The following is a 14,288-nucleotide window of genomic DNA, read 5'->3' as shown; positions in this document are numbered from 1 at the left end:
TGGATATTATGGGCTACTTACCACGTATAACCTACGTTCTGTGCACATCGTTGTACTGTGGGACAAAATCGGAGCTCTCAGAGGAAATCCATGCAGACACAGGGAGAATGGACAAACTTTGTGTGGTCGCCTGAGGATGACATTTACCCGACGCGTCTTGCACAGTGATGCAGCTATGTTAACCATTGGGTCACTGTTCCACGAAAAATCGTTTGATATAAATATTTACGGGAGGAAAACTGTGTTTTCCAGTCCCTATCATTCGTAGAGGAAGCTGGAAATCGTCTCGTCCTACTTTGAGGCTTACGTTTATTCGGATTTAACCATATTGACTATCAGTCTGATGTTGTATAACATTGTTATTAACTGAGCCTAAAACAGATGGGCGTAAGATTTTACATAAGAGGAGACAAAGATCAGAGATCATTGTAATATAGAAAGAGAATAACATCGAGCACATGCAGGCACAGAAATTGATCAGGAAGAAGTCAGTACAGGTATGGATGTGGGAAGAGCGAGCATGATCGGTAACAGATTATAAGAGATCAAGGGATGAAGAGATCACACAGACGTAGTGAAGAAAGATGTAGGAGGAAGCAACTGTGGGTTTGAAAGGAGACTTGGCTTTTCAGAGTTGAGATGGAGATGCAAAATGGCAATTGGGAGTGTCTGAGATAAAATGACAATGAGGGCTGGAGAACAAATTAGACGGATAGAAAGAGATGAAAATGTATTGAGATGGATGGGAAAAGCTGTGAAACTAACAGACCATGCACAATAATTCATAGGAGAAGCCGATTTTTGTTTCTTGACAGAATTCTGTCTTATTAAGCGATATTGCAAGTTGGCCACACTTGATGCGACTATGTTAATTTCAGTATAACAGTTTCTTCCATAAACCTGTTGTTGTGGTTCTGCTCGCCGAGCTGGAAGTTTTTGCTGCAAACGTTTCGTTCCCTGGCTAGGGAACATCATCAGTGCTGTTGGAGCCTCGTGTGAAGCGCTGCTTTGATGTTTCTTCCGGTATTTATATTGGTTTGTTCTTGCCGCTTCCGGGTGTCAGTTTCAGCTGCAGTGATTTGTATCTGGGGTCCAGGTCGATGTGTCTGTTGATGGATGTTCTTGCCGTTTCCGGGTGTCAGTTTCAGCTGTAGTGGTTTGTATATAGTGTCCAGGTCAATGTGTCTGTTGATGGAGTTTGGGGATGAATGCCATGCTTCGAGGAATTCTCTGGCTGTTCTCTGTCTGGCTTGTCCTATGATAGTGGTGTTTTCCCAGTCAAATTCATGTTGCTGGTTGTCTGAGTTTATGGCTACTAGAGATAGCTGGTCGTGTCGTTTTGTGGCCAACTGATGTTCATGGATGCGGATTGTTAGCTGTCTTCCTGTTTGTCCTATATAGTGTTTTGTGCAGTCCTTGCATGGTATTTTGTAAACTACGTTAGTTTGGCTCATGCTGGGTATTGGGTCCTTTGTTCTAGTGAGTTGTTGTCTGAGCGTGGATGTTGGCTTGTGTGCTATGAGTCCTAAGGGTCGCAGTAGTCTGGCTGTCAGTTCTGAGACGCTCCTGACGTATGGTAGAGTGGCTAGTCCGTTTGGCTGTGGCATGTCCTCGTTCCTCGGTCTATCTCTTAGGCATCTGGTGATAAAGTTGCGTGGGCATCCGTTTTTGGCGAATACCTTGTATAGATGTTCCTCTTCCTCTTTTCGCAGTTCTGGTGTACTGCAGTGTGTTGTGGCCCTTTTGAATAGTGTCCTGATGCAGCTTCGTTTGTGTGTGTTGGGGTGGTTACTTCCATAGTTTAAGACTTGGTCTGTGTGTGTTGGTTTCCTGTGTACCTTTGTGGTGAATTCTCCGTTGGGTGTTCTCTCTACTAACACGTCTAGGAATGGGAGTTGGCTATCCTTTTCCTCTTCTCGTTTGAATCGGATACCTGTGAGTGTGGCGTTGATGATTCGGTGTGTTTTTTCTATATCTGTGTTTTTGATGATTACATTGTAAACATCAAAAACACAAAAAAACACAGATATAGAAAAAACACACCGAATCATCAACAGCACACTCACAGGAATCCGATTCACACGAGAAGAGGTAAAGGATAGCCAACTCCCATTCCTAGACGTGTTAGTAGAGAGAACACCCAACGGAGAATTCACCACAAAGGTACACAGGAAACCAACACACACAGACCAAGTCTTAAACTATGAAAGTAACCACCCCAACACACACAAACGAAGCTGCATCAGGACACTATTCAAAAGGGCCACAACACACTGCAGTACACCAGAACTGCGAAAAGAGGAAGAGGAACATCTATACAAGGTATTCGCCAAAAACGGATACCCACGCAACTTTATCACCAGATGCCTAAGAGATAGACCGAGGAACGAGGACATGCCACAGCCAAACGGACTAGCCACTTTACCATACGTCAGGAGCGTCTCAGAACTGACAGCCAGACTACTGCGACCCTTAGGACTCATAGCACACAAGCCAACATCCACGCTCAGACAACAACTCACTGGAACAAAGGACCCAATACCCAGCATGAGCCAAACTAACGTAGTTTACAAAATACCATGCAAGGACTGCACAAAACACTATATAGGACAAACAGGAAGACAGCTAACAATCCGCATCCATGAACATCAGTTGGCCACAAAACGACACGACCAGCTCTCTCTAGTAGCCATAAACTCAGACAACCAGCAACATGAATTTGACTGGGAATACACCACTATCATAGGACAAGCCAGACAGAGAACAGCCAGAGAATTTCTAGAAGCATGGCATTCATCCCCAAACTCCATCAACAGACACATTGACCTGGACACCATATACAAACCACTACAGCTGAAACTGACACCCGGAAACGGCAAGAACATCCATCAACAGACACATCGACCTGGACCCCAGATACAAATCACTGCAGCTGAAACTGACACCCGGAAGCGGCAAGAACAAACCAATATAAATACCGGAAGAAACATCAAAGCAGCGCTTCACACGAGGCTCCAACCCTATCGCAGGGAACGAAACGTTTGCAGCAAAAACTTCCAGCTCGGCGAGCAGAACCACAACAACGGATACCCGAGCTACAAATCTTCAATCAGATTCCATAAACCTGTTGCCATTCCGAAATTCTAAACCTCATTTGTGTCCAAAGTTGGATCAATATCTTCATGACCCAATATTTTGAAACTGAGCATAAAAAGGCCTTTCTCACAGAAATCGAAAAAGCAGAAGTCTGATGGGCTGGAGTGTAATTTAATTCTATAAAAATCGGCCGTGTGGAATTATTAAGCTTGATTTGCACCCTTCGCTTAACTGTCACTAACATCAAAGGCCATGGGGATTAATAATTGATATGGCTCTTGAACCGTTTCCTGTTAGTTTAGTTAAAGAAGCGCTGCTGCAGTGTAATCCTTCATTGATTGTTAACGGTGTGAAAACAGTCCATTCAGCCAACATGACCACAACGACCCTCAAAAGAGTAATCAATTCCCTCCTCTGTTACTGTCGAGTTCCTCCTTACTTTTGATCTTAATCTACATAACCTTGAACACTATGCGCAATTTATCATCTCCAGTTCTTCTTCCCTGCATATCTTTGGGTTAAAGACGAAACCGGAGCTCCCGGAGGAAACTCACACACACACACGGGGAGAATTCTGCTTTCTCTTTTTTAAAATGGAATCCCTACAGTGTGGAAACAGACCACTTGGCCCCACAAGTCTACCCTTGAAGCTTCGAAGAGTATCCCATTCAGATCCATAACTGGACCGATTACTCTGCATTTCGCCTGACGATTGCACCTAAATTACACATCCCTGAACACTCTGGATAATTTCGCTTGGTCAATTCACCTGATGTGCAAGTCTTCTGAATTTTGGAGGAAACTTACTCACACATGGGAAGAAGGTGAAAACTCCACGCAGGCAGTCGTCCGAGGCTGCAACCGAACGTGGCTCTCTCATGCTGTGAGGAAGCAGTGCTAACAAGTTAGCCAGCAGGCCGCTGAGCTCACATTGCGTTGAACTATAAGCAAATGTGACGGAATTCTGCTAGAAGCACAGATATCGTAATCTCAGCATCTGTATATGTACATAGATTCTAATTCATTCATAGTAGATAAATTTGAATTTAATGATTAAATAAACTCGCATAATGCAAGGTTTTCTCCATGTTTCATTTCGTCCAGGAAATCAGTAGACCTACGTGTGACATCAGAAGAGACAAAAAAAAGACTGCAGATGGTGAAATCCAAGGCAGACAAGCAGGAGGCTTGGAAAACAAGGCAAGTCAGGCAGCATCAGGAGGTTAAGACATCAACGTTTCGGCTGTAACCTTCCTTCAGTCCTGGAGATGGGTGCAAGTGTATTAATAGATTATGCGGGGTAATGGTTGAGGATAGTAGTGTGGTGTGTTCAGGAGACGTGAAATCAAATAGAGGGTGAGGCCTGGTTGGTTGATGGGAACAATGCATTTGTTTAGTTTCTGGAAGAAATTCTTGGTTAGAGGAATGGAAGAGACGGAGAGGGGAGGGGCTGGGAAAGGTGCTGGGGAGAGGAAAGGAAGGTATTTGAAATTAGTGAACTCAGTGTTGCGTGTCCAGGCTATGTTCTCCACAAGCAGAGGATGACGTGCCGTTTCCCACAACCTGCAGTCAGATACTCTGTGGCAAAGAAGGAGGCTAAGGATGGTCATGCTGAATAAGGAATTACAACAGTCAACAACTAGGAGGTCAGGACAGCTCCTGCAGGCCAGGCTGAGATGCTTAGTGAAACGTGGCATCAGTTTACGTTTGCTCTCGCTGATGACGAGTAGACCTCCTCAGGACCACTGGATAAAGTAACGTAGATGGGAGGAGGAGCAGGTGAACATCACTTTCACCTGGAAAGACAGTTCAGGACCCGGGATGGAGGTGAGTGAGTGGTAGTGTGCCAATAGGTTTTGCATACTTTCAGCTGTATGGCAGGGTTCCTTTGGTTCGGGAGCATTTATGGGGCAATGTCACCAAACATTTGGGAACTGAAACGATACTTGATGTGCTCATGAGGGGTGCGGAGAGCAAGGCTACTAAGAGACTTCAGAGTGGTAGCCCCAGTCCCATGAAATTACATAATAATGGTTTAAAATTAAGTGTAATCGTTTTAATACAGGGAAAGAATAACAGTTTGCGATAATTATTTTAAATATAAAAATAAGGAATAAGGTGGAAGTCATAATTCTGTTGACAGTTATATATTGTACAATAGCTCGAGTGTCAAGGAAGAGTTTTTGGAAGCTCAGCATTTAGTAACTAATGGACAAAGCTTCGAATGGGCCTTTTTGATCTTATGTAGAAGGAAGTATTCTTTGAGTGCTCCGGTTTCCTCCCACAGTCCAAAGAAAAATGCAGGTTAGGTGAATTAGAGATGCTAAATTGCCCGTCGTGTTAGGTGAAGGGAATGCGTTCGGTTGGGTTGCTCTTCGAAGGGTCCGTGTGGGCTTGTTGGGACGAAGGGCCTGTTTTCACATTGTAAGTAATCTAAGATAATCTAATCTAATCTAATCTAATCTAACCTAACAGGTCCATTTGGAAGCACTATCTTTAGGAGCGCTGCTTCTTCATCAAGTAGTTGTGGAGTTTCAAACGTCTAAGAAAATATTGATTCAATTCCCACATTTCTCATGTATTCTGCCTGAGCAGAGCGCAGTCTCTCTACTTAACATGTCGAAAGGAATCTTTTGCCGTCACACTTCATCAGTTTGCAAACTGGTGCCAGATCCGAATTTGTACCATTGGATACTCTAACCGACAAATCATTTTGCCTGTTACATACTTCACTGCATTTTACTTCAACCATTCAAGTGGATCCCATGCATTCTTTTATTATATTACGGTATTGATTAAATAAATGATAAGCTTATTTTTATTAAAGTATATTGTCCAGAAATAGTGAGAAAAAATATCATCCCCCAACATCGAAATGGCGGAAAACGATTAAAATTTCATCCTAGAAATGTTAATATAGACTTTGACTCGGCTTACGATTCAAGTATATTTTGTCTCGTTCGGTTAACCTCAATTTAAACGTTACCATGCCCCGCTGAAATTGTGCTCTGATACTGTCGGATAGCCTTATTTATAAAACATTTGATCTCTTCCTGTCTTCACTGCACCTGACTTCGGCCGATCAAATGGGTCTCGTGCTTTTCTTTCTCAAGTACGGTATTGAGTAAATCAATGAGAAGTGATTTCCCATTTCTACCACAGGAAATTGAACAGAAATACAGAGCAAACATTTAGCAAGTTCTGATCACCTTGCTATTGTTGCGTCGCCAAAGTCGCACCAGACCATAGGGGTTACACTCATTAGAGAGAAGTGGCATTTTTTTGCACGATTTAACCTAAGGGCCACCAGACGCCAGGTGAGGGGCGAGGACGAGAAGGAAAGTCCTTCATGTCAACCTCAACCAGGTGATGGAAATTAGAACTCACACTGTTGGCATCACACTATTTTGTAAAACACTGATCCAACCAACTGCACTAAACTAATTCCCATACATTCTCTAGAAACGATGTTGTTAAAATGGAAAGAGTGCAGAAGAAATTTACAAGAATGTTGCCTGCACTCAAAGGTCTGAGTTATAGGGAGAGGTTGGACAAGCGAGAGAATATGTTTCTTTAGTATTTAGGAGACTGGTTGGGGAGGGGGGAGAGTCTTATAGAAGTGTGCAAGATCAGGAGAGGCATGAATAGGGTGAAACCACACAGTCCTTTTCCCACGGTTTGGTAAGCGAGGACTCGAGGGTATCTGTTTCAAATTACAGGGGACAGAGTAAAAGGGAACCAGAGGGTCATTTCCTCTTTATTTGCAGATGGTGTTACCCATGTGTAATGTGCTGCCAGCAGAAGTGGATCATGTTATTACTGATGTGAGTACCGAGGTGTGCTCGGAACTCTGGCTGCTCCCCATCCCTCCGAAGTCTCGATCAGAGTCATCCCTGACCCTGGCACCCGGGGGGAAACATACCATCCGAGTGTCTCGCTTGTTACAACAGAATCTCCTGTCTGTTCCACTAAGCATTGAGAGTCCGAACACTATCGTTCTTCTATTCTTCCCCAGTATCTTTTTAGCTACAGAGCTCGGTCCACTGTCAAAGACCTGGCAACTGTGGCTTTCCCCATTCGTTTATCCAGCCTAGCAGTACCCAAAGTATACTTATTATTAACGGAACGACCAGGGTGATCCCTGCACGGTCTGTCATTTCCCTTTCCCTCCCATGATAGTCACCCACTTGCCGGTATTCTGTTACGTAAGAGGGATTATCACCCGATGACCACTGTCTATCAGCCCTTCAGCTTCCCGAATAATGTAATCTTCATCCAGCTCCAGTTCCCTAAGGCAGTCTGTCAGCATCTGGAGTTGAGTGCACTTATCCCAGATGAAATCGACAGGGACACTGGTGGTGAACCTTACTATCCACAACCTGCAAGAGCAGCATGGAACTGCCCGAGTCTCCAACGCTCTGCCCTATTTGGCCAAAAGAAACTTTCGAAAATCCTTACGTAATGAACCACCACACCATTTTTCGGGTTCGAGGAGGAAAAGGATGGGTGTGAGACATTACACATGTCATGTTTTGAATTTTTCATCTGCACTAATATACAAGTTAACTTCCCCAGCAGTCCATGTGACTGTGTCCATTCCTGTTCAGCGTTCGCCCTGCTGACTCACCAGGTCAGTATCTTATATTCTAATAGATCTTGTGGCTGCCCCGCGACTCACGCTGCCCCACTCTCGCTGGTGAAGAATATTCTGCTGAGTCATCAGGCAATTTTTTTGGGGATAGTAGCATATACATGCTGGAGGGGTTCTCAGCAATAGAGAGGAGTGCAGGTGCTGGTAGAGAATACAAGTCTATCGAATATTGCAGGTACTGGAGGAGAATACATGAATAGGAGTCATACAGATGCTGGAGGAGGTAACTGTGATAGGGATGGAAATACGCTGGAGGTGATGACTGATGTAGTAAGCAGTGTCAATATTGGAGAAGTATAAATAAATACGAAGTTGTGTAGCAACTGCAGAACAAAAAATATGGGACGGTGTAGAACTGGTAGACATTACAGAATTAGGAGTGGAAATATTTACTCAGATCAGGAGGTATGTAGTAGCTTGAGAGGTTTATAACGGTAGGGAGGGGCGTAGGTATTAGATCTCCTTACAGACATATGGAGTCATTAAAGGGCTGGCATAGGCTAATACAAAATAGATACGTGAAGATGCAGGAGAAATCTACAAAGGTAGGAGGACCACATGAGCGAGAGGTGATTACAGTGATAAGGAAGAGTCTACTAAACAGTTATTGGAAGTTACAGAGATAAGGAATGGAGTTGCTGCTCGTGGGTTGGGCGAGATAGGGAAATATGCAATTGCTGGTGCAGGTTATTAAATAGGAACGGCTCTCGTTCTTGATGAGGGTTGCAAAGATGAAGAGGAGTAAAGGGGCTGGAGGATGCTTGAGCGATAGGACTATACCTCCAGAGAAGTGTACTCAGAATGGGAGGGTGATTCCTCCATACAAAGATAAGGAGGAACTTAGGAGCAGTAAGAGGTTACGGATTTATCAAGCGACATATTCCGCACGAGATTCTAGCGATAGGGAGGAATACAATAGCAGGTAGATGTTCCAGTGAGAAGGAATGTTTTCGGGTCACCAGCAAGTTTCAGAGACAGAGAGGGATGCCAGTTTTGGACGAGGTTACATAAACTGGAAGAAGTGTACAAAATTGAGGCTTGTGTGGAGGCTGCAGGAGCTTATATGAATATAGAGGGATGTACCTGTTTGATGAGATCACACAGAGGGCAGTGTTTGCCGGAGGCTGCACGAGAATACAGAGATCAGAAGTTATGTATGGCATCGTGGAGGTTATGGAGATCGGCCATAGTGTAGGAGCTGCAGGTCACAGAGAGTGTGTGGGATATATATGCTGTTGGTGGTTACATTGAAAGGAAGAACTGTAATAGGTGAGGGAGGTTACAGTGTTAAGGAGTAGGATAGGGCTTCAGAGTGTCACAGAAATAGGGAAGTGTTACTGGGATAGAGGATGCTACGAAGTTAGCGAAGGCTGTCGGATCAGGAAGCATAGATTGCAGATGCTGGAGGGTATTACAGAGATGAGGAAGGGAGCAGTGTCTGGAGGTGGCTACTGAGATATGAAAGTGTGTCGATGATGGAGGAGGAGACAGATCTGGAAGGATGTATTGTCCACAAGACATTACAGAGACTGGGATGAGTGTGGGTTTTGGGAAAGTTCACAGCAGAGAAGAAGGCTAGAATAGCTGCTGAAGTTTGCGAAGGTAGGAGGGTGTGGTGGCTTGAGAGGTTGCAGAGGTCGGTAGAGTTAAAAGGTGTGGAGGGAATTACAGAGATAGAGAGGGGAGTAGTTGCTGGAGGAGTTTAAAAAGAATAGGGTTGTGTGTAATAGCTGGTGCAGGTTACAGAGATCGGGAGGGGTGTAGTCGATGGAGGAGAAGACAGAGATAGGGAGAGGTGCAGTAATTGGTGCAGCATACAAAGATAGGGAACAGTGTAGGAGCTGCAGGAGACTACAGAGATAGGAAGGGGTGACTTAGTTGGAAGTGGTTACAGAGACAGCGAGGGCTAGAGCAGCTAAAGAATGTTTGAGATGGAGAAGAGTGAAGCGGCAGGAGAATGTTACGGAGACAGAGCAGGGTGTAGGAGTTGGAGGAGGCTGCAAAAATCGGGAGAAGTGTAGAAGCTGGAAGAGGTTTCAGAGAAAGGTGGGTGTAGATACTGGAGCAAATTACATTCGTCGGTATGTTGATGAAGTTTTTGGAGATGTGGAGTGTCACTGAAATATAGATGGACGTAGAGGCTTAAGATAATGACAGGAAAAGATACTGATGGACAGGTGGACATCTTCAAAACAGAATTGTATGGTGACATCGTGAAGAAAAAAAATGTCCATTTCTCTGAAATACGGACTTATACATTTCTTTTCTGCAGTCCTGCATTTGCAGGAACAGAAAATGTGACACCCTGTGTTTAATCGCAAGAGCCATAGTGTCAGTGTCATGCAGCACAGCGAAAGCCCTTCGATTGACAGTAACATTTTATTTTTAAAAAAAGCTCCGTGGGCCCTAAAAAAAACTGCTCCTCCCTAACATCTGGGAGCCGTGGTCAGTGTTAGCAGCGGAATCGAGCAGCACTTCCTCAGCACCAACTTGCTCAGTTGCTGGGAATTCTGCAAAAATGACAAACCTCATAAATTCTGACAGTCTGACACCATCTTTAAGATGCATTTTGAACATGTATACAACAAAAAAAAATCCACTGACACTCAACTATGTCAAATTTATCAAAGCTCGTTACGAAGGACTACGAAAACTTGGATTTTAAGAAGAACAAGTGACACAAACACATGGGAATATTACATGTTGACATTCTGCTCCAAGCCACCTGAGTTCCAGATTTGGAAATATATTGATATTCCTGCATTAACACTTCTACAATTCCCACCGTAATGGCATGTTAAGTTCACCTGAAGCACTTGGACTGGAGTTAAATAAGGCAACTCAACAAAACCTTCTCAAGGGCAACAAGTTATGAAGAATACGAATTGGTTCTTTCAGATTCCGTAAATCAATCAGAATGAAAAATAACGTCTGAACATGCCCAATACAGAACGCTGAGTTTTGGGTTTTGTGAGTGCAAGCAGGCTGGGCCGAGTCCGTAGCTTGTTTGTTGTGAACAGCTGATGAAATATACTGTTGGAAACAGTCTTTGAGAGTCACTGTCTACATACCTAGCATCACACCGACACTGACATTCACATTACCACTTTATTGAGCTGGAGATAGACAAAAGCAATTGAAATTGTTCTCATAACTGAATGTAACATGCTCACGCACATGGCAATATGGTTGTCATGAAAATTATTAGGTGTGAATATTAGCAGGGAGAAAGTGAGGGTTGCAAGTACTGGACATCAGAGTTAAACTGGTGGTGCTGAAAAAGCAGAGCCGGTCAGACAAAATGTAACGAACAGAAGAATCGATTATTAACAAACAATATTACTACATGTAAAAGAATTGCATATTTTCAAAGACCTTGCACTTAATAATAACTTGTCCTCGGATGGGATAAGGAGAGTTATCATTTCAATTCCCATTACTGTGATTTGAGACTTATTTTCATAGTATTGTTTTTGTAAATGTGAACTGAATAAATGAGTGGATTTTATGTTTGTTGGACAATCGAAATGTGGGTATTATCAAAGGATGTCGGACCTTCAGTAAAGAGACTTTGCTGCCCCTGGTTCGATCAATGCTGAAAACATTTCCGTCGAAATTTCAAGTGGGATTTACACAGAATGAGGTTGGGCTGGGATTGTGCTGGCAATCAATGTAGCTGCACAATTTTGTTTGATACTGACGTTGTGGAGCTGACATGCACTGGATATGGGAAATGGGGGTTTCGATGTAAGGTGCCGTGTGTTGTAGGAGTTCATCACCTTTAAATCACCGTAATACGGGTTCGGGTCCAAGGTACAGAATTACAAAGTTTATTTGACACACCAGAACAGAGAAACTTGGATGACGTTTTTGTTGCCTGGTGATTTTGCCACATGTTGAACTGCGTTTATATCAACATGGAGCTCTGTGTTCGGGCATTGACCAGTCGGCCCCATACATTCCGAGTTGTTCAGGTATATCTCTAACTGGTCTGTTTTGAAAGATTGTGTGAATAACTGGTCAGTTCCCTTTTGGAAGGTCTGTGGACAGGTTTTGGGGCTGACGAATATTTTGGAGGAAGTGATGAGGCCAAGTAGCACTGAGTCTAAACTCAGTTTTTTTTTGTCTCAAAGTCGTTTCAACTGATTTGCTGACGGCAAGATCGTCTGAACATGAATCAGCTATTTACTGCAGTCACTGGATTATGCAAGAGTTAATTTTGTACTCTGGTAATTGAATTATTGTTCACTTGAATTGTTTTCAACTGAACAACAATGCTGTTTGGCTTGTTTTAAAATATGTAAGAAGTAAATTGATATTTACTCTTCATTGTACAAAATGTAAAAGTAACGTGCCATATATTTCCCACAGAAAAATCAAGCAGCAGTCAGACATTGGCTGTAAATCGGACTTCCGTGAACATGTATTTGTCCTGGCAACATCGCAATCCATGCTCGTAGGTTTTGTCCCACTAACATGGCAAAGCTAACCAGAGGGAGGCAGCTACTATCTAATAGTACATCGTCACTATATTGCTCAGCACTGATGCTGGATCCGGTGGCTGCGAGACAGATCTGCATCAGGGTATCAGGGCATAAATAGAAGGGAAATATATAATTGACCACATCGTCAGCAATCTGCGCAGCTGCAGCTACACCTTTCCATTCCCTTTATTGGGAAGTGTGGTCACTGCACAGTCGTTATGGGGAGGAAGGTCCAAGACCCACCACCATCTTATGTAGAAACCGGTGTGCTGAATGGGACAGACTGTAAGCAGATCAAGTAAATAATGAAGAGGCGAAGATATGGTGCAGAGGGCCATCGCCCGCTGCAGAATCATACTCAGAACAACCCAAACAGTCTGCAAGCTATCGGCCTGGCATACCGCTCACTCCACAGGAACAATCATGCTCGGGATCCACCCTGAATCAAATCAATGAAGGGTGCAGAAGTACATGGTGGGAGTCGCACCATTCAGATCTTGACGTTAGTGGACAAATTGTAAGAGCTCTTATTGTCTTCAGCTATAAAACAAAAAGAATTGCATGCGAAACAGCATCAGCAATAAGTGATGTACCGGGCTCAGTGATAGTTCAAATAATGTTTGTGATCGAACTCTGTGGTTCTGCTGCATGTAGACATAAATGATACTGGACAATGAAAGAGACTGGTAGAGGTAGAGGCTCCTCTCCAACAATGAAATCCCCAGTTTTGCGAGAGTGCAGCACATCAGGGGAAAAATGAAACAAAACTGCTGCATTTTTAATAATCTTCAGACAGAAGGGTTGAAGCAGATGATTCATTCCGGCTTCCTCTTGTCGACCCCAGCAGCAGCAACCCCAATTTTCAGACAATGAGAGACACATCACACAATGTCAAAAACATGTCTGGAGACACTGGAAGCCGTGATTTAACTCCAGTGATTAACAAATCTTCAACCAGGCTGTTTCATTCCAGGCAGAAAACTGGCATCTCCAAACAATGTGATAAATGGCACAAGTTTGTTCTGTAAACAAAAAGAAGAGCAGTAACATTTCAGCCAGCCACTGAGCCATCGGTGTACAGTCTACTATGTAAATGTGAAGAAAGGTGCCAGCAACAATGTCATAAATCAGCAATAACGTGCTCAGTGGCATTCCGTTAGTACCTCGTTCGGCTTACTCAAGCCCTGACCCTATTGATAGGTTAGTTCAAAAGGATGAAATTCCAAAAGCCCAGTGAACGCCATCCGTATCATCGTGACATCATATACCAGTCTGTGACAATATAAGTCTGAGTAAAATAATGCGTAGTTGGAAACGGGGGAAGTGCTCCCCTGTTTGGAATTATTATCAACAAAAAAATAATGTTGTCAGTGTCTCTAATTCAAACTCCAGGACAGCTTTGCAGCCAGTCCTCAGGAAAGAGGCTGTTCGAGTCTCAAACATATCCAGCTGCTGCAATGTCCCTCTCTCCATCCGAATGGCAGAAGAGTCGATGTTTATTGATTCCACAGATACCAAAATTGTCCATGAGTCACAAGACCTGGAAAATATCCAGCTTTAATCTCATAGATGACAAATAGTATTCAGACCATACAATTGCGAGACAAATTCATAAATAACGAATCAAACTGTCCTTGCTTGATATTCAACATGGTGCTTATTAGCATCGTGGGTGATACCACTGACATTGCTTTCAAGAGCGTGTCAGAGGCTCGGAATCCTGCAAAGTGTAACTCACCTGCTGATACCCGAAAGCCTGTCTTCAAAGCTGATGAGGATTACATCCCAGGAATAACACAGGACAAAACCTGTCCATTCGATTGCTTTCACTTCCATAAACATTCATTCCCTCCCCCACTGATGCTCAGTCCTGGCATTATATACTGACTTCAAGATGAACTGTGCTAAGGCTTATTAGACAACACCATATAAACCCTCGGTCGTCTACCAGGACAAAGGCAGCAGGTCAAAGGGAAAATCACCCATCTGCATGCTCCCTCTTTCTTAGGGTCAGATGTGATGAAGTTTGGCTCATGATGTAACTATTCCCAAATCCT

The sequence above is a fragment of the Hemiscyllium ocellatum genome, chromosome 49 (assembly GCF_020745735.1).
Source record: "Hemiscyllium ocellatum isolate sHemOce1 chromosome 49, sHemOce1.pat.X.cur, whole genome shotgun sequence".
Classification (NCBI taxonomy): Eukaryota; Metazoa; Chordata; class Chondrichthyes; order Orectolobiformes; family Hemiscylliidae; genus Hemiscyllium; species Hemiscyllium ocellatum.
This window is presented reverse-complemented; position numbering follows the sequence as displayed.